Source organism: Erythrolamprus reginae, chromosome 6, assembly GCF_031021105.1.
Source record: "Erythrolamprus reginae isolate rEryReg1 chromosome 6, rEryReg1.hap1, whole genome shotgun sequence".
Lineage (NCBI taxonomy): Eukaryota > Metazoa > Chordata > Lepidosauria > Squamata > Dipsadidae > Erythrolamprus > Erythrolamprus reginae.
The window spans coordinates 58,156,070-58,176,457 of record NC_091955.1 but is presented as its reverse complement, the minus strand read 5'-3'; the positions used below and the strand labels follow the sequence as shown (position 1 = coordinate 58,176,457).

General features: G+C 38.0%; 1 protein-coding gene across 3 annotated transcripts in view; it reads right to left on the bottom strand.

The window, feature by feature from the left end:
• The window catches only part of ELK3 (ETS transcription factor ELK3), a 54,826-nt gene extending 34,704 nt beyond the window's left edge, over nucleotides 1–20,122 (bottom strand). Inside the window, exon 1 of one of the 3 annotated variants that reach the window (XM_070755861.1) lies at nucleotides 19,629–20,122. The gene's annotated coding sequence lies outside the window, so the exon portion shown is untranslated. The remainder of the gene's footprint in view (nucleotides 1–19,628) is intronic. The other 2 variants (XM_070755862.1, XM_070755863.1) reach the window with 2 other exon arrangements.
• Nucleotides 20,123–20,388: the final 266 nt, after the last annotated feature.

Genomic DNA, 20,388 nt, shown 5'->3' with positions numbered 1-20,388 from the left:
TCGGAGATATTCTGGTCCGATGCCATGAAGGGCTTTAAAGGTCATAACCAACACTTTGAATTGTGACCGGAAATTGATCGGCAGCCAATGCAGACTGCGGAGTGATGGTGAAACATGGGCATACCTAGGTAGGCCCATGACTGCTCTCGCAGCTGCATTTTGCACGATCTGAAGTTTCCGAACACTTTTCAAAGGTAGCCCCATGTAGAGAGCATTACAGTAGTCGAACCTCGAGGTGATGAGGGCATGAGTGATTGTGAGCAATGAGTCCCGGTCCAGATAGGGCCGCAACTGGTGCACCAGGCGAACCTGGGCAAACGCCCCCCTCGCCACAGCTGAAAGGTGTTGTTCTAATGTGAGCTGTGGATTGAGGAGGACACCCAAGTTGTGGACCCTCTCTGAGGGGGTCAATAATTCCCCCCCCCAGGGTAATGGACGGACAGATGGAATTGTCCTTGGGAAGCAAAACCCACAGCCACTCCGTCTTATCCGGGTTGAGCCTGAGTCTGTTGACACCCATCCAGGCCCCAACAGCCTCCAGGCACCGGCACATCACTTCCACCAATGAAGTTGTTTTAATAGGGAAGTTTTGTGGCAGCATCAAGAAACACCACACATTATTATTCTACCACATTTTGGGCAAACAGCAATTTCTAGACCATCTTCAAATGACCAGTATGGTACATTCTAATAATCCTAATCAATATCAGGTAGTTGATTTGTAAGAGACTACTTATTAAAGGTATTACAAGGTTGTCCAGCATGAGCACTAGATCCAGAAGGAGCCAAAACGAATCCTTAAAAATCAGAATGGATTCTACATTGATGACATTACAACATCCTTCAAGATTTAGCCAGTCTCTTAGAGCGTTGAACCTCTGTCAGTAGTTATGTTGTATGTTTTTTTAAATTGTGCATGATTCTGTCTTATTGATAAAACAGAAATGCACTCACATTCCAAAGTGTCCCACAGTATTTCTCCTGAATTCTGAAGTTCAGCTCCAAGACTCAGTAACCATTCCATCTTGTCAAAATTGAGTTTTGTCTGTTAAGCTACATCTAGTACTTTATAACCCAGAAACATTCAACTATGTAATACTGTATATAGTTATATAATAATATCCCTTCTCTGTGGATTTCTCATTTCTCCATTTTTTACAACTGCACCTCTTAAAATATTATCTTGATGCAGTTTTCCCCATAGTTAGATTTTTAAACAGTGATGGGGTTTTTTAAAGCAAAATCCTGCTGAACCTTAGAAATATTTTTCTCTGAAACTGAGATTTAGTGATATTTTCAAATCTTCAGCAGCATCATTATACTTGCTCCCACCAAGCCTCCAATATGTTGACATTGTAAAAATCTACATTAGGACTTCCGCCTATTATATTTCAGAGTTGTCTTTCTGGAAAAGCCAGATAATAGCTAAAAGGGAGAAAGTCCTGTAGGACTATGCAGATGGTTGATATTTAACACCAAACAAGTTATCACAAATGTATAAAGATATTTCAAATGAATGTTAGAAATGCAAATGTAAATATTGGAATTGTGTCAGGGGTGAAATTCAACAGATTCTGGAGAATTGGTAGTGGAAATTTTGAGTAGTTTGAGTGGAAATGGAGATTTTGCAGTATCCTTCCCCTGGAATGTGGTGGGAATGGAGATTTTGCAGTATTCCCACCAAGCCATGCCCAACGGTAGAACCGGTAGGGTCAAATTTTGAATTTCACCCCTGAATAGGATTCATATTCAGAATATTCTTAAAGTGAATATAAAGATAAAACCAGACATGGGAGGGGGGATTTAATGGAAAAAGACTTGGAAAAAAAAAATTGGGTGGGGGGAACTTTGATATTATATATGATGAAGGCTGTAAGACTTCTTTATGCACAAAAATGAAATGACACTTTGATTCCCAGAATGGATGAATGGCTGCAAAAGTTAATGGAGTTAGCAGAGATGGCTAAATTGACGGTTTTGATAAAAGAAAAAACACAAGTACAGTGATACCTTGTCTTACAAACTTAATTGGTTCTGGGATGAGGTTCTTAAGGTGAAAAGTTTGTAAGACGAAACGTTTCCCATAGGAATCAATGGAAAAGCGATTAATGCATGCAAGCCCAAAATTCACCCCTTTTGCCAGCCGAAGCCCCCGTTTTTGTGCTGCTGGGATTCCCCTGAGCCTCCCCTCCATGGGAAACCCCACCTCCAGACTTCTGTGTTTTTGTGATGCTGCAGGGGAATCCAAGCATCGCAAAAACGAGCGCTTCGCTGGCAACGAAAGTCCGGAGGTGGGGTTTCCCAGTGAAGGGAGCATCAGTGAAATTGCAGCATCGCAAAAACACTGAAGTCCTCGAAATCCCACCTCCGGACCTCTGTGTTTTTGCGATGCTGCGATTTCACTGAGGCTCCCCTTGCTGGGAAACCCCACCTCCGGACTTCCGTGTTTTTATGATGCTGCAGGGAAATCCCAGCAGGGGAATCCCAGCAGCGCAAAAATGGGTGCTTCGCTGGCAACAGAAGTCCGGAGGCGGGGCATCCCAGCAGTGGCCAGTGTTCCCTCTAATTTTTTTTTGGGGGGGCGGAAAAGTATAGTGTCTGAGCGGCAGTCCCTTCGGGACTGGGCGGCACTCTTTCCCTCTCACTCGTTCCCTCTCGGCTTCTGGGCAGGTTTGAAAAACTCTGAGTTGATGATGATTTTTAAGTGAGCCATTGCTCACTGCTCAGCTTAGAGGGAACTATGGCAGTGGCAGTGGGTTTGTAAGGTGAAAATAATTTGTAAGAAGAGGCAAAAAAATCTTAAACCCCGGGTTTGTATCTCGAAAAGTTTGTATGACAAGTCGTTTGTAAGATGAGGTATCACTGTACTTTTATTTCTACTTGGAAACCACTTCTGAACTTTGTGCTCAAGGTGGAAAAAATGATACTTTGATTTTGGGTTTTACTGATTACATAGATTTGCTATTATAGAAATGGCTAGTTTATAGTATTATGTAAAAGTAAAAAATTGAGGTTTGATGTTGCCTTCTTATTTTACTGCACCAAAGGGAGTCAGAAGTCAACTCCTTGTCTTTCTTTTTGTCTTCTTTTCTACACTTTTCCCTTCCATTTTCCATCCCCTATTATTCCCTATTATTTGCTTTTGTATTTTTTGTATTTTATATTATAAACTAATAAAAAGAATAATATAAAAAAGCAAGATAAAATCTAAATCAGGACTTCTGCCTATTGCAGTATATTTCAGAGCTTTCTTTCTGAAAAAAACAGATAATAGCTAAGAGATAGAAACTCCTGCAGTACTACACATTGGAAATATTTTGGAAATTGTAGTTATCTTGCATTTTCCAAGATGGCTTCTGCAAATAATAAAAAACAAAATTAGTTGGGTAGATTGGTAAATTAATCAAGGCAGAAGCTTTTGCTCAAGACAGAAGCAAAAGCAGAGGTGGGCTGCTGCCGATTTAGATGGACCACCCTCCCTGGCACTATGCCACCCTATATAATCACAATTTTTTCAATGCCGCATACATGCACGGAAGGTTTTGCATGCACTCTCACATTTTCGGGTCTGGGTGAACCAGTTGTTAATTGGTTCTGGGATGAGGTTGCAGTATGTGATGCTCCCCTCTGAGCAAAAGCCATAATTGGCATGAGAAAAGTAGGATTTATCTATCAACCTATCTCCATATCTTTCTATAACTATAACTATAACTATAACTATAACTATAACTATAACTATAACTATAACTATAACTATAACTATAACTATAACTATAACTATAACTATAACTATAACTATATATAACTATATATAACTATATATAACTATATATATATATATATATATATATATATATATATATATATATATATATATATATATATATATGTAGATTGTTCTGAGTTCGGGTTTTGCCCTGTGTAATGTTTTGCATGTCTATGCGACGTTGCGGCGAAATCACATTCACCATCATCAGGCTGAAGTTCCAATCTTTGTGTTGTTGTAAATGGAATGTTAGCAACTGTCATTTCTTCCTAGTATATAGTGTGGGGGTGGAGATTTGTTTTGAATGTAGCAAATAGATTGGGTGATTATGTTTCAGTGATCTGATTGGTTGGTGTAATCATAGTTATTAGAAGGAATGACATGGAGATTTTTATGAAGTGTTTTGTTTAAGGCTGATTTCCAAATATAAAATTCTAAAATCATAATTATTAGAAGGATTGACATGCTGATTATTATGAAGTGTTTATTTTGTTTAAGGCTGGTTTCCAAATCCATATATATATATATATATATATATAATCTGTCTGTCTGCCTGTCCTTCCGTCCATCCATCCATCCGTCCATCCATCCATCCATCCATCCATCCATCCATCCATCCATCCATCCATCTCTTTCATTTTAAAGGGATAAATCATAAGATTTATTAATTTTCTAAATTCTTCCAGCTTTTATGCTTCTTTGCTTTTTTAAAAAAAGCTTTTCTCCTAGCGATAAACTTCTCATTATTTAAGACAGCTATTTTTATTCCACATTGCAGCATAGCAGTTCAGCCAAATTCATTTACAAGTCCTATCATCAATTATAACTTAAGACACAACAAAACAAAATATCTGGGTGAGAACAAAGAGGAAAGAGGACAACTTTTACCATTCTCCTTTTCCATTCAGTGTCACTGTCTGATTTGCCTCATAAGATATCCAGAAAAACATTTTTTAAAACCTGAAATTTCACAAGAACACCAAACTCTAAAAAGATTTATTTTGCTTTTAGAAGGTATTTTTATTTAATTTGAAGATTCAGGCAAACTTTTAATAGCATATTAGTATATTTGATCCAGAAGAGCCTGATATTTGCTAGCAGCATTAATGTTTATCTCAATTTCTGTAATTTTCCCCTTCTATTTTAAAAACATTATTACTTTTCACTTGAAAACTTAATATACTTTTTGTGACATAGGCAGGCTAATAAATGTGTGTGTGGTTAGGGAGGGAGGGAGAGACAAAGAGAGAGAGGGAGAGGGAGAGAAAAAACGAACCCAAGATAGCCAAATAATCCATTAAAGTGCATAGAATCTTTCATTTATATGGGAGCAAATTACCCTATGAGAAAATTACTTTAGAGTAGGATTACATAGCCAGCCCGTTTGGTGCAATGATTAAGGCACCAGGCTACAATAAAGAGACCATATGTTCTACTCTTACTTTCAACACAAAGCCCAGCAGGGTGACCTTGGGCCAATCACTCTCTTTCAGCCCTAGGAAGGAAGTAATGGCAAGCCACTTCCAACAACATTGCCAAGAAAAGGGCAGACTTTTTTCAGGCAGTCACCAGGAGTCACCACTGACACACACACACACAAACACACACACACGTTATATAGGGTTGCCTACTTAATCATAAAATGTCAAAGCTTCACAAAATCCCTGAGTAACAAGAAAGAATATAGAAGTGTACAGAAAATATTATTATGTATACATAACTACAGTATATCACTTTGAGTGTCAGATTTGCCTGGATCTCTCTTATACAACCAACCTAGATTAGAAAACTAAATTTAAGAAAAAACAGGGAATACAAGGAAAGGCAAGGGAATGTCTGAGGTCAAAAAAATGATCGGAGTGTCCTTGGAAGAGTTATGGGTTTTTTTGAAGACAAAGAGCAAAATGGTGAGCATTTGTCTATAAAGTCATTAGGATTAAAATAGAACTCAGCTGATGTACACATCCATGTGTACATTAAGATTATCTGCAATAAGACAGTCGAAACCAGGAAGTTTGATGCAGTGCATGGATTCTATTTCCTGGATTGGGAACAGGAAGGAAATGAAGATGTTTCCTGCTTGCTAAAATTTTTTAAATCCTACTTGTTCAATATTTTTTAAAAAAATAAGCAGTTGGTAAAGCACATAAATCTACTGATTTGAAAAATTTATGATAATAAAATAAAATGCATACAGAATTCTCATCCTGCCCCACTCATATGGTCTGCATTTGTAATATACTGGCACAACGTTCCTTTGCATACAAAAGAACTTCCAGGTTCAAAGCCAGACCATATCTTTATATTTTCCATATGTATCTCTATTATTGTCTTCTCATGGCAATGTGGCAGTGATAACTGTTTTGCTGACTTAACATACAGCCATTTTCTTCAAATTTAAAATACCATAGATGTGAGCAGGATCAAAAATACAAAGTTATAATTATTGCACTGTAATCTTACTACAGTGAAATATTTATAGGTTCAATGAAAAATAATTATTTTACTCCTTTTATCTAGCAAATCTGTATTTTATTTAAGCTTTTAATCATATTTATTGCTTTGATTTTCTTGAGCCATTTCATTTATCTCATCAGAAGGTAAATTATTATTATTGTTGTTGTTGTTGTTATTGTTATTATTATTTATTAGATTTGTATGCCGCCCCTCTCCGAGACTCGGAATGACTCACAGCAAATTATACAAATATTAAATGGAATAGAAAAGGAACACAACTTTAATCCTGCTGAGAGCCAAAGATACTGAATAGTGGGGAAGTTCTTTGAAACTTTGGAATATCTATTATCACTGGAAATCCCAAATACAAGGATTGTTGGAATATGTTGAAAGAAAAATATGCATATATTTTCAGATTTTTTTTCCTAGTTTCTACTACCTCTCCCTCTTGCAGACAGTGCTCTCTCCGTTGATATGTTAATGCTTGCCCAAGTTCATGACATAATAAATTAGTTGAAGGTGCAAAACAGTATTTTTTAATAATGAAATTTTAAAGATATAGTTGATTCCATGATATAAAGTGGTTCAAGAAACAGCCTTTTTGAATATCTTCATCTACTCCTGGAATTTATATTTAAAATAAATGGATTATTTGCCATAAGGGCAGAGATGTAAATTATTATAGAGTTTTCCAGACATACATTGGTCAGAATTCATATTCCTATTTCAGTTCACTAGACCATTTTTGAAGAAAAAAAAACAGTCTGGAAAACTAGTGAAATGAATTTGGATTTATAGAGGAAAGCCAAAATGCCTTGATCTGCAGATTACTAGAGGTAGTTCTTCATAGATATCCATAATTTTTGCTTGAAATCCCAGGTAATCAGAGTCCCAATTCATTTAGGAGGTCATGAGCAGATATAATGTGATGAAATACCTAGGTTTTTTTATAGTCAAATCACTCTGTGATTGTCATAGAATTAATCAATGTTGCCAACTTCCCAAGGAAAAGCCAATTAATTCAACCAGACTCCCCATATACCTAATGGATTTTCTTGGCTTCCAAAGAATTCCTGAGTCCCATCCTAGAATATGGAGATGGCAGCAGCATTGGATGGGATTGCACAACTTTTCTTTGCTTTGCAACCAAGAAGTTATCTGAGGAGCTCTGGTAGGAGCAACATCAGAGGAAACACCTCAGGTATGTGTGTAATTCATATTAATTTCCCCAGTGGTGAAAGACGAAAGAGTGAATCCAACCAAATAGAAGACGGAGCTCAGGTTTGAGAAGGCATCATGGTAATAGAGGCAGAGAAACAGCAATACTATTTGCATGCTGCTATTACATCAACAAGATTTCTGCTGGAGAGGCTTATTTAACATGACCCAAACTCCTTTGGGAAGAATGAACTGGAAGAACATTTGTTAGGCTGCTCAAAGAGATATTGTGGGCATTTAGAAGATACAGTGTTCCCTCGATTTTCGTGGGGGATGCGTTCCAGGACCACCCGTGAAAATCGAATTTCCGCGAAGTAGAGATGCAGAAGTAAATACACTATTTTTGGCTATGAATAGTGTCACAAACATTCCCTTAACACTTTAAACCCCTAAATTACAATTTCCCATTCCCCTAGCAACCATGTAGATTATTACTCACCATGTTTATTTATTAAAATTTATTTAAAAAAATATTTATTAAAGGCGGACGAAAGTTTGGCGATGATATATGATGTCATCGGGCAGGAAAAACCATGGTATAGGGGGGAAAACCACAAATTATTTTTTAATTAATATTTTTGAAAAACCGTGGTATAGCCATTTCGCGAAGTTCGAACCCGCGAAAATCGAGGGAACACTGTAATTCTTAGTAACTGCAAAAGGTATTATAAGGAATTTAGAGGGTTCACATGGAGATGGATGCTTGCTAGGCAAGTTCTAATGAAATAGCAGAAGCTGTATCTTTAAAGGTTATTTCGAAGTATGAACCCATTACCTTGAGAAAATTAAAAGGATTCTCCACATGCAGTTCTGTCACATGCAGCCTAATCACTGTCTTTCCCAGGGGGGTGGTAACAGTAAGCTAGTTTAAGTTACGAGAAAGGATATTATTGGCCCTGGAGGAGGCTATAGTTGTAAATATCTCAAGAGGAAATAATTTTCTGGATTTTCAAGGGTTTAGGTCTAGGTAGGAAATATAATTCATATTAATTTTGCTTCTGGATAACCTGTGGTAGAACTAGGATAGGAGAAATGTAACCCCATCTTTTCTTGACTTCTTGGAAGCCTTCACGATTATATTTTTCTCTATTATCTGTAAGGCTTCGGAGTAAAATATACTAATTGCAGTGGTACTCTTTTCAGAGTGGACACTTCAACTTCTCCATGAGGTTGCTAAGAGAGGTCACTTGCATAAAAATATCATCAGTAAGTGGATTGTATTCAGCTGTATATTTGAATTCCAACCCAAAAAGTGAGCCGCCCCGAGTCTTCGGAGAGAGGCAGCATACAAATCTAATAAACTATAACTATCACTATGTCATTGAAGTTCTGTCTCAATGCACTAAGGCTTTCAGGGTTTGGCGAGGTAGGAAAAGGCTTAGACTCAATTCCAGCAAAACAAAATGGCTGTGAACACATTCCAGAGATATGGCTCTGGATGGGACTGTGCTTCCCCGTTTAGCTTGTTCAAACAGAAGGACTTCCTGTTTGAACAGCTCCTATTTGAAGCAACTGTATCTAGGAGACCTTTGCATAATTCCACCTTTTGTTACAGCCTTTGCTTTGACCACCTCCCAGTTGGGTTGTGGTAATGTGTTCTACTTGGGGGGTCAAAATAGACATAGGCACCAATTGGTTTGCCATAGGACACCTGCATATTATATATGGTAAACCAACTGGTTTCCTTGCCTATTCTTAACCCAATTGATTCATATATATGGATGATTGCTTTTTCCCAATGATGCCTGTCTGTTCATTAATATATGTGATAGAGGGCTTCCTCTGAGTCCCAACCCTCAGAAATGTCATCTGCAGGAATCTCAGCAACCTTCAGGGTCAGAAAAGTTTTGTTTTCACTTGAAGAGTATATTTTAGATATACTTTAATTGTTTCTTGGTATTTTTATCTTAAAATATGGTATTATTGCCATATTTTATTTTTAACCCCATTTGTGTTTGGAACTCTATAAAATGTTTAGAGTCAGCAGTCACAATGGAAGCAGTTTCTACAGTAGACATTCTATTTTTCACTTACTTTAGAAAACAAAGAAGTCACTTCTTATTTTGAAATTCTTTTAATATATAGTCTTTCTTTAATCTTATTGTACATTTTACTGAACAACATAAGTACAAATCAGTAAGTGCGTGGGGGTATGTACATGTATGGACAAAGTGAAAAACTGTGGACCAATATGGATAAAATAAGTATTAAATAATGCGTTAGGCACAACTGATGTCAGGTTCCAAAAACCAAGACCCATTGAAATTTCTGTAGTTTATTGTTCCTCACTGATAGACAAAAATGCTTGAGAAAACTGAAGCAGGCTACGTACACCATTAAACATATACAGTATTCTGAAAGTGCTTATGGAGCGCCTAGGGAAGAGTTTAACTTCTAAGCTTCTTAACTCTTTTACTTCTAAAGTTTGCTGTCTCGTGGTTCTCTAAAATGCACTCTGTCCCTCCTGGGAATCCAGACTGTATTCTACTACAATTTCAGTATCCACATGGTCACGTAATCACAATTGGGATGGTTGGCATGTATTTATGATGGTTGCACTATGCCCAGATCATGCAATCATTATTTACAACACTCCAGCTGGCTTCCAACAAGAAAAGTCAAGGGGGGGGGGGGGAGTCAGATTTGCTTCACAACTTCATGATTTGCTTAATAATTGCAGTGATTACCGGTAATTTAATAACTGTAGCAAAAAAAGGTTATGAAAATTAGATGTGGCTTTCTTAACTTCCTTGCTTAGCAATGGAAATTATGTTCCCAATTGTGGTTGTAAGTTGAGGACTACCTGTATAATATCAGTGCAGGACTGTAGAATCCTATGATTCTCTTCTGCGGAGCTTGGCTGAAAAAGCAAATGTAAGTTATTTTATTCCAGTCAAGCATGGTTAGGTAAAAGCCAGAAAACACTTCCTAAATTAAATTTATACATACCCAGTCAATGAACTTATGTTCACATATCTAATGACTCTACAATATAGCAGCAGTCCTGGCTTCATTTTGGACCTGAGATTTGGTAGGTAAATGAATGAAGGAACAAAGGCTATAAAAGAAGCAATAAATGTCCTACAGTGCATTTTTGGTTCAGCTATAGAACAAATTATTTGCATACAAAAATCTGGATTCAGTCTTTCAGGGAAGACTGAAAGAACTGATAGACAGGTATAATATTTTAGTGTAGTTAATATTGAAATTGGACCAACACTTTGGCTTCATATTAGTTCTTCCAAAGGGGGAACTATTTTCACAGAGATTGGCAATTATAAAATTTGCAACTGTGATTTTTTGGGATTATAAATTACATGATTCATCCATGTTTACTGAAACTGTAGAATATTAAAGATTTTGAGAGAAAATATTTATTTACACAGTGTATAACTACACTGTGGATGTGTGGATGTTGCTATTGGCTGTTTGTTCAGATTATTAATAAGATTATTTCAAAACAGATATTATGGACTCTCAGCCGTAACTGAACCTCCGAATTGTTTGGACTATGGTTGTGATATTGATATTAATTATATTATTATTAATAATAATAACAACAACAATAATAATAATAATAATAATAATAATAATAATAATAATAATAATTTATTAGATTTGTATGCCGTCCCTCTCCGTGTTAAAATCAAAGGTATAACTTTGATTTTTTTTAAAATGTGTGTGTACTTCATGCAATTTGGAGTTGCTCATCACCTCTACTGATATTAAACTGAAATGTAACTGTGGTAATGCTTGGTTGAACTGAATTTCATGTAATGCAACTTTGACTTTTTAAAAAATACGTGTGTACTCCATGTATGTACATATAAGCATACACCAAAATTACTTAATTAAAACAATAAATTGAAATAACTATTTCCTGTAACATATGCAAATATTAATTATGCAAGCTTTTAGATGAATGTATTTTGTTTAACAAAATTTTAAACATTGCATCATTATAATTATACTAAAAGATAATTTGTTTATTGTTAGAGTAAACTGTAAACATAAAGTGAATTCGGAAAGTACTGAGCCCCTTCGCTTTTGTCAATTTTGTTATGTTGCAGCCCGATTCTACAGTTCTTGAAATTCATTTTTCCCCTCATTAATCTATATTCATACCCCATAACGACAAAACAAAAACGGAATTTTAGAAATGTCTGTAAATTTATTAAAAAGAAAAAACTGTAATATTATATTGACATACATATTCAGTCCCTCCACTCAGTACTTTGTAAAGCGCCTTTGGCAGCAATTACAAGGAGTCTTTTGGGTATGTGACAAACTTTGCACACCTGGATTGGGAGATCTTCTGCCATTCTTCCTTGCTAATGCTTTCAAGCTCTGTCAGGTTGTGATCATCAGTGAACAGCCATTTTGAGGTCCCTCCAGAGATGTTCAACCAGTGTCAGGGCTCTGGCTAGGCCACTTTAGGACATTCAGAGAGTTGTCCCTAAGCCACTCCTGTGTTGCCTTGGTTGTGTGCTTAGGCTCTTTGTCATGTTAGAACAGAGGTCTTCAAACTTGGCCAGTTTAAGACTTGTGGACTTCAACTCCCAGAATTCTCCAGCCAGCTATGCTGGCTGGAGAATTCTGGGAGTTGAAGTCCACAAGTCTTCAAGTGGCCAAGTTTGGGGACCCCTGTGTTAGAAAGTTAACCTTTGGCCTAATCTGAGATCCTGAGTACTGTGGAACAGGTTCTCATTGAGGATATCCTTGTACTTTGCCCTATTCAGCTTTCCCTCAAACCTCACCAGTCTCCAAGTCCCTGTTGCTGAAAAACACCCCCACAGCATGATGCTGCCATTCTCATGTTTCCTATTGGGATGATATTGGGCAGGTGATGAGTGGTACCTAGTTTTCTCCAGACATGTTTAGAATTGAGGCAAAACAGTTCAATTCTCTTGTTCCTGACAATCAGAGAGTTCTCCAGTTGCTTTTTTTCAAATTCCAAGCAGTCTTTCATGTGTTTTACACTGAGGAGAAGCTTCCATCTAGCCCCTGTTGTGGTTAGCTCTGGCCCAGCTCCTGCCCCAAGGAATGTGCAGGTGGATGTGGGGGAAACATCCACATGCCGCAGGCCTGTTTTACTCCCAATGGAATCTGCCAATGAAACCTCCACTGACCAAGGAAGCGTGAGTGACAGGGAAGAGGGGAGTTTGGCAGACAGCCCAGGAGATCAATCATCTGTATCATCCTTGGATTCTGAACAAGAATTAATGACACATCCACGCATACGTAGAGTGATGCATAGGAGACAACAACTGAAGGATTATTACAAGAGAAAATGAGGCCACCTGTGGTTGCGTGGGGCTGCTGTAATTAGTGCTACAGATAAAAGTGCAACCTGGTGTTTTAACCTCATGGCAGTTTATCTGATTCATTGTTTCGTCAAGATCATGGTTTTTGTGCTGTTCAAGATTGTGTGTGGACTCTCTGGACTTTAAAATTGGACTCAATTTCCCAGTTAGTTGATGAGCAATTGGATTGCATTTAACCTGTGCCTTGTGTGTACCAGAAAATCCCTTTGACATTTAAAAAGGGAGCTGTTTCTGTTTTTCTGTTTATAAAAACTTTTGGGTTTTCCTTTTATCGTGTGGTGTGTGTCTTCCTGAACTAATTACCCTGTAATTATGGGTGGTTGAAACATGCTGGCAGAACAGCCCCTATGCCATAAAGTTCAGATTGGTAGAGGGCTGCAGTGATGGTTGTCCTTCTGGAACTCTGACCCATCTCCCACACAGGATCTCTGGAGTCCAGTCAGTGATTCTTGGCCACTGTGCCCTTAGGAACCTTCAGTGCAGCATAAATTTAATTGTAGCCTTCACCAGATCTGTGCCTTGCAATAATCCTGTCTCTGAGCTCTGCAGGCAATTCCTTTGTCTTCATGTCTTTTGCTCTGCTACAATATGCACTGTCAGCTGTGAAATCTTCTAGAGTGGTGTGTGCCTTTCCAAATTACGTTCAATCAATTTAATTTACCACAGGTCAACTCCAATCAAGGCATAGAAACATGTCAAGAGAAATGGGGGCACCAGAGCTAAATTTCAAGTGTTGTTGCAAAGGGTCTGAATGCCAATGTGATATTTCAGATTTTTTAATTTTTAATAAATTTAAACATTTCAAAAATTTAGTTTTCACTTTCTCATAATGAGATACTGCGTGGGGAAAAATGATTTTCAACAACTGTAGATCAGGCTTCAGCATAAGAAAATTGACAAAAATGAAGAGGGTCTGAATACTCTGAATGCACTGTATGTCAAGGTTTACTCAGCCTTCCGTGCTTAGAGAGGGTGGTAGAAGCAATGTGAAGTGGTATATAAGTCCAAATGCTATTGCTAATGCTCTTGCTATTTAAAATTCTCAACTCAGCATCAAATTGCCAGACTCAAATTATTGCTCAGTCCATCTATACATTTATTGTCTGTAAATAAATTTGCATATGGCATATTCAAACATTTAATGTCAAACTCTGCCCTTAATTTTCACATACATTTGTAATCTGTTGTGTGCTTTCTTTTAGTTATACCATTTAATTACTGGTATTTTATTATATTTTTATTGTACTTGACATTTAGGGCACTATAGAACATTGTAAAAAGGCAAATTATAAATCCATGAATATATTCAACTTATATATATTTTACTTATGTAAGTTAATGTGTATAAATTTATTACTAAAACATTCTTAAAGGGAAAAACACTTCCACTAAACATATTTCTATACATGATATGGGAAAGCTGAAAGTTACCTTCTACTGCAATATGTGCCTTTGTGCATAGTGAAGAGCAATAATAAATAAAAACCAATAATAAAATGTTTAAAGGGTTGGCACACAATCCGTTGTTTGATAGACTAAGATAAAAAAGTTTGCATAGGAATTGTTGCATGATATTTTCACTTCACTTAAGACAAATTTATACTACAATAAAAATCTGTTTTGCAGATGTCCTAAGATACAATATACCGTAGCCTAAAACCACTAGCAAAAAAGCCTTTTGTTATTAATATATAAAATAGTAGATTTAATAAAGATATTTATGACTCCTTAATGCATAAAAAGCTCTTGTGAATTTTCTTAAATTTTACAAAATGCATTATTGTTATTTAATATAACAAATAAAACAGTTTATGCTTTTATACAGAATGCATGTTCAAATAATTAACCTATGTCAAGAAAGGTTATTTAGTAAAATAAATCATTACAATATTTTGCCTGTATTACCAAATTTTTGCTTTCATTTAAATAATCCCACTCTGACATATTCAGTTTTCTTCCCTGTTAGAAAGGAAATTCTGTGAAGTTTGAAAGTTTATTATGTATTTCAATTTCTAAAATTTAGAGTTAAATGTAAACTGTAAATGCTTTCCCCTAAACAGTAATTAAACAGTGGAAAATTTTAAACCTGGACTGCAACCTGACTTAAGATACTGTACTTCATTTGAGATTTTTGAATTCTTTGGAGTATTTTTAGAGTCTGTTCCTAAAGATTGATCCTGCAAGAACATTTTTTTAAAAAGCATACTTTCTCTTTCTTTCTTTCTTTCTTTCTTTCTTTCTTTCTTTCTTTCTTTTTGTTTGTCCCATTTATATAGCTACATAAATTTTAGCAACTGCATTATTGCAATTTATTTTGATGCTTAGTAAAATCAATGTCCTTTTTTGTATTCTGATGTTTTACTCTATGTTATGACCAATCTATAGTCACACACTATTTTTTAAAGTCAACAAAATTCCTAATAACAAATATGTTCTTGTCTTTTAAGTGTTCCTGAGAAGATTCAAATATACTAGTTGGATTTCGCTGAATCAGAACCTTCAAACAGAATGAACTCACATAGAATAGAATAAAATAGAATAGAATAGAATTCTTTATTGGCCAAGTGTGATTGGACACACAAGGAATTTGTCTTGGTGCATCATTCAAGACTACAGAATGATTGTGGAAAACAAAGCAGCATTGCTACAAAAAGGTATGACAAATATGTCATTACAGCTTTTTACAGGACTACAATTGACACAGAGGAGCAGCCAATCTCTTTCTGGAAACCAAACAATACCTGTGCTAAATGTGGCTCATAAAATCAATATTTAGTCTTCAAATTTTAGATAAATTTCCACATTTTGAGCATGAGTCAGCTATGGAAGTGAAAGGTATTATATTATAAAGCCACGTATTAAATTGTATATGATTCAGTTAAAATATATCCTGCAGCAGTTCTACTACAAATTAAAACAAAGACCACCATAGCTAATAGTTTATTTCTTGCAGGCAGCCCATGGAAAATACATAAAAATAGAAATTGTATTATCTAACCAGCTGATTCTCAGCAATAGATTAGAGCTATACAGCTTAATAGAAGGCACTGTACAAATAGAAACATCCAATTATAACCCAAAGCCTCAATTTAAAAATATTTAAAAATCTTGCAACATGATTTCTAAATTTATATATAATAAGAACTGTAATCAGAAAAGAAAACTAAAGTACTGTAGAATGTATACAAAAGAGCTTGCTTCATATTTTTTGCAGCCTAAATTAATAATATACACCAGTAGGCGTGTTCACATGTAGGTCAACAAGCCATCAGTTCACCATTCTATTCTGGAATCATGTGAATGTGTGAACAGAAGGCAAGGCTATAGCCTATCTATGAATGATCAGATCATTTTTATTTAGTTATTAAATTTGTGGCCCATTGTATCTCCTCACAGAATAACTCTAATCAGGCTAATCAAATGTATATAAAACGTATTCAGAATTTGGAACAAAGACTGAAAAGCTCTGAAATCAGTAACTTCATGTAAAGATATTTAATTGAGAAAACAGTAAGCACCCAGAAAAGGAAACAGAAGGAAATGCATCTTCTATACAGAATAAATACAGTACTCTTACAAGAGAAGCTAGCTATATTATGCAAATAGTTAAATGAAAGAGAAACTGAAAAACATAGAAATCAAACTGCATATAATTAACCTGTAAATTGTATTAATTTCTAGGAGTCTGGAAATTATATTTATTTAGCAATTCATTTGTTATCAAAATTATATAGCCACTCATTTTACAAATGTGAAACTGATATATTTTTTAAAAAGAACATTGTATCTTCCACTTTCTCTTTCATTTTTGTTACATATAAATTGAAATAGTAGCAAAATCTCACAAGGCTACTTTACAGATAATTCCACTTAGAATCCTGGAGCACAAGTATATGATTTATAATGACTTTCAGGATAAAATTTCAATTTAAAAAGATAAATCTGAAGTTTGAATAAGTTTTTTAAGCAAGAAGAAAACAGCAATGATCCTTCACTTTTCTGTTCAGGTAGCTAGTCAGAGATCAATGTAGCAAATTAATCTATTAATCAATATAGATGGAACATGCAGTATGGTCTCTTAGGACTTTATAGTACTTTTAACATTTAGCAATGTTGCTCTCTTATACCAAAGATTCAGACTCTACTTTTAAGACAGGTATAGTTTGGCACCCATCTATTTTCATGCACCAAAGTGGAATTGATCTGCAAACTTCATTTCTGTTCTGTTTTAAGAGTTCCCCACTGCCAAATGAGCTCATGTACCAATTGTTGGCTGTTTTGTCTTTGTCAAAAGCAATTTATTGCTTCCCTGGCAGCTTGCTGTGTGAGGAGAACAAGAAAAAAGAGTAGTCAGCAAAAGGATACCAAAAAGAGAGCATATCACTGCATATTGCCTTTGGCTTTGTTGCTACCCACTGCTTGCTTCAATCAATCCACTATTAGCATACAGTGCAGCCTCCAATTGATTGCTTCTGCAGGAATGCAATCCTTAAACTCAGAGGAAAAAAGGGATGCCCATTCCTGGTAAGATCATATCTTGAATAGCTCACTGAAACCCTAATGCAAAGTATTACAGACTCTATGGATGAAAGCATTCTGAGATGCCATATAGCCCCTTGGGATTCTACAAGCAAGTACACTTCTGGGAAGTATAGCCTGTTTCATTGGTTGCACATCAGATATCTAAAGCAAAAACACAAACTTCTTAAAACACTCTCAGAAAACAGTTTGATGATAATCTCCATATGTATTTAATGTGTTTCAAGTTCTGGATTTTTTTTAAAAGGGGGGTTTTGTGCAGCAGAGCTGGAAAAATATCTGGTGCCAGAATGCTCATTTAGAACAGAAAAAAAAGTTTTAAATGATAATGTACATATTAAAATGGAAAATTCATCAAAATGGTAAAATTGCAATTACTGTAAAATTATATCATTTAGATTAATAGTTTGTAACCAGATTGCTATTTTAGGGCAGTTTTAAAAAGTGAGATCCAAATGAACATATCTATTATTAACATAAGCATTTTATTTATCTGTACTGAGATTATCCTTTCACATACAGTAGTTCATCCTGATATACAAAATGTCATAACTGCACGCTGAGGCTTTAAAACTAAACAAACCACATTTACAAAACCAAAGATTAGGAAAATGAAATTGTTTCTGCCGTTCACTTCTCTTTAAAAAGCCCTTCAAGATCTCATGACCAACCGAGCGTTAAATTAGCTTGGTCCAACCCACCCCCATCCCTGTTAAATAAAGATGTAACTTGTCTCGCTTTCAACAGTAGTGCAGAAAAGGCCGAGAGGGCTTCACAAAACCCTCCTGTGTTAGGGAACGGAAACGCCTAATGAGATTAGTTGGTGTGTGCAGACCTTACTTAGCCATGACTAAACGGGCTCCCTTCCTGCAACCAGTGGAAAATTCAGGGAACTCCCCCCCCCCCTCCTGCAAGCATCACGGTCCCTCAACCTTCAGCAAAAAGCCAGATCCGAAAACAACCCTTCCGCGACCTCCCATCCCACCCACCCTCCCTTCCCTCTCGTGGAACCGTAAAAAAAAGTTTAAAATGGACGATGGGGGCCGCTCAGTGGAAGCAGCGGATGAACGGGGAAGGAGCCTGGCTCGCTCCCTTGGCTCTCCAGACCACAAAGACAACCGTAAAAGAGCGACGGCATAAACCTGAGGAGGAGAAAAACCACAGAGTTTTCTTTGTGAGCTCCCAGTGACTCATTTTCAAGATGTTGTCTGCTGCCAGTTTCAAACCGGAAGCGCATGGCAATTAGTCTTTGCTGTTTCCAGACGAGCCAGAAACTCTCCCAACGCTCCCTCCCCCCACTTCCTCCCCTCCCCTCAGAGCCCCTTGGTTGGACGGCCTCATTCCACTCTTTGCAGCCCGAAACTTAATTTGAAGAAATTTCCCTCATTTCCAGACCGGGGGTACTGCCCTCCCCTCCCCGCCAATCCAAACCCGTCGCCTCATAAATTACCAAACACACAGGCACACCACCCCGGGGCTCCTACAAGCGAGCTATTATCGCCACGAGCCTCGGTTAGGTCCGGAACACACGCAAACGCGCTCCCCTCCCACGCCGGACGGAGTCGGCTCGCGACGGCCGTCGGCGCTCCTTCGGTGTAAAGGCAGCTCCTCCACCAAACTGTCAGGCGCGCTTTCTCTCTTCCCCCCTCCCACGTTTTTCCACAAGCGCCGCTGACCCCAAAGCTCCTTTCTCCAAACAGAACGACCACAGGGCCCTCCGCGGCCGCCGCGCTCCCTTAGAAGCGCCTTGCAGGCGCAGGACTTCGACCCCCTCCCATCCCGCTAGCCCCGTTAAGACAAGCCTCCCCGCCTCCAAAGAAAGATTTGCTTTCCCTGTCGGCCAACGGCAGGTGGAGGTTCCTCACAGTTCCCTCACCTCATCCCATTCTGTCGTCTCCAGAGTCCCTTCCCGTGAGGGTGGGGGGTGTTTTAAGTCGCCCTCATTCCGGCAACGGAGGATTAACGTTTCGGAATTTTTTCTCCCCCCCCCCCCCCATCTCTCCCCCTTCCCCGCCGCATGCACACATTCAGCGCCAGATGGCACTTCGCCAGTTGCATGAAGTCACCCCAAAACTTTCGGGGGGCCCGTGCGCTGGCCTCAAAAACCTCACGCACGCACGGCTCGGGTCCCTTCCTCTCCTCCTCTCCCCCTTGCCCTCCTCCTGGGCACACGACCCTCCTGGCGTTTCATTGGGGAAAGTAAAGTAATTTTGGACCCGAGAACAACCCAGAAGCGTTGCGTTGGCATTCGGCTCCCACCTGTCTCCCCCCCCCAAGCTCTTTTCCTCGCCTCCAGATTCTCTCCCAACTTTAGAGTTACGTACCCGGTGCCTGGTCCGGTGGGCTTCTCTCCAGTCTCTTCTGGCCGTTTTAAAGAGAGCTGCGTAGAATCCTCCGGTTTTCCATGCTTGACAGTCCTCTAAAACGCTCTGTTGCTCTTGTAATGAGATCCTGATTTTCCCCCCTTGTTTCTTTCTCCCTTCCACCCGCCCCCCCCCTTGCTCGTGTGTGTGTGTGAGAGAGAGAGAGAGAGCGAGCAGGAAGTTAGAGCAGTCAGACAGAGAGCCGGCTCACTTCCTTTCCTGCATTATTCCCCAGGCGGTTTGTAGTCTGTGTAAACAGGCTTTTCCTCCCTTCTCTCTCTGGCCACTGATGTGCAGGCAGCATTGCTGTAATATAAGACACACGCAGAGTAAAGCGGTAACGGGACTCGGCCTCACACACAAACCAAGGAACTCCAGCAGTTCCCTCTGACCTCCACCTCTTCCTGTTCTGTACCCCCGGGGAGGAGCTTCATACCAGACCTACAATTTGGCTCATCAGCCTGAGCTACTTGAAGCAGAAGGTAGCTTTGAAACAAAAACAAAATAAATACAGGCGACATCCAGCTCTAAGCGATTCGACTGTTTTTCTGGCATTGACAGAAGGAAACTGCAAACATCTTTCGTATACAACTGGTTAAAAGTTGCTTGACTTGGTTGCATGATAGACTAAAACAATGAAAGTCCATAGAATGCATCAATATTCCGACCGATGGAGCTAAGAAAGAAAGAAATTCTATTCTTCAAATTATATCCACCCGTG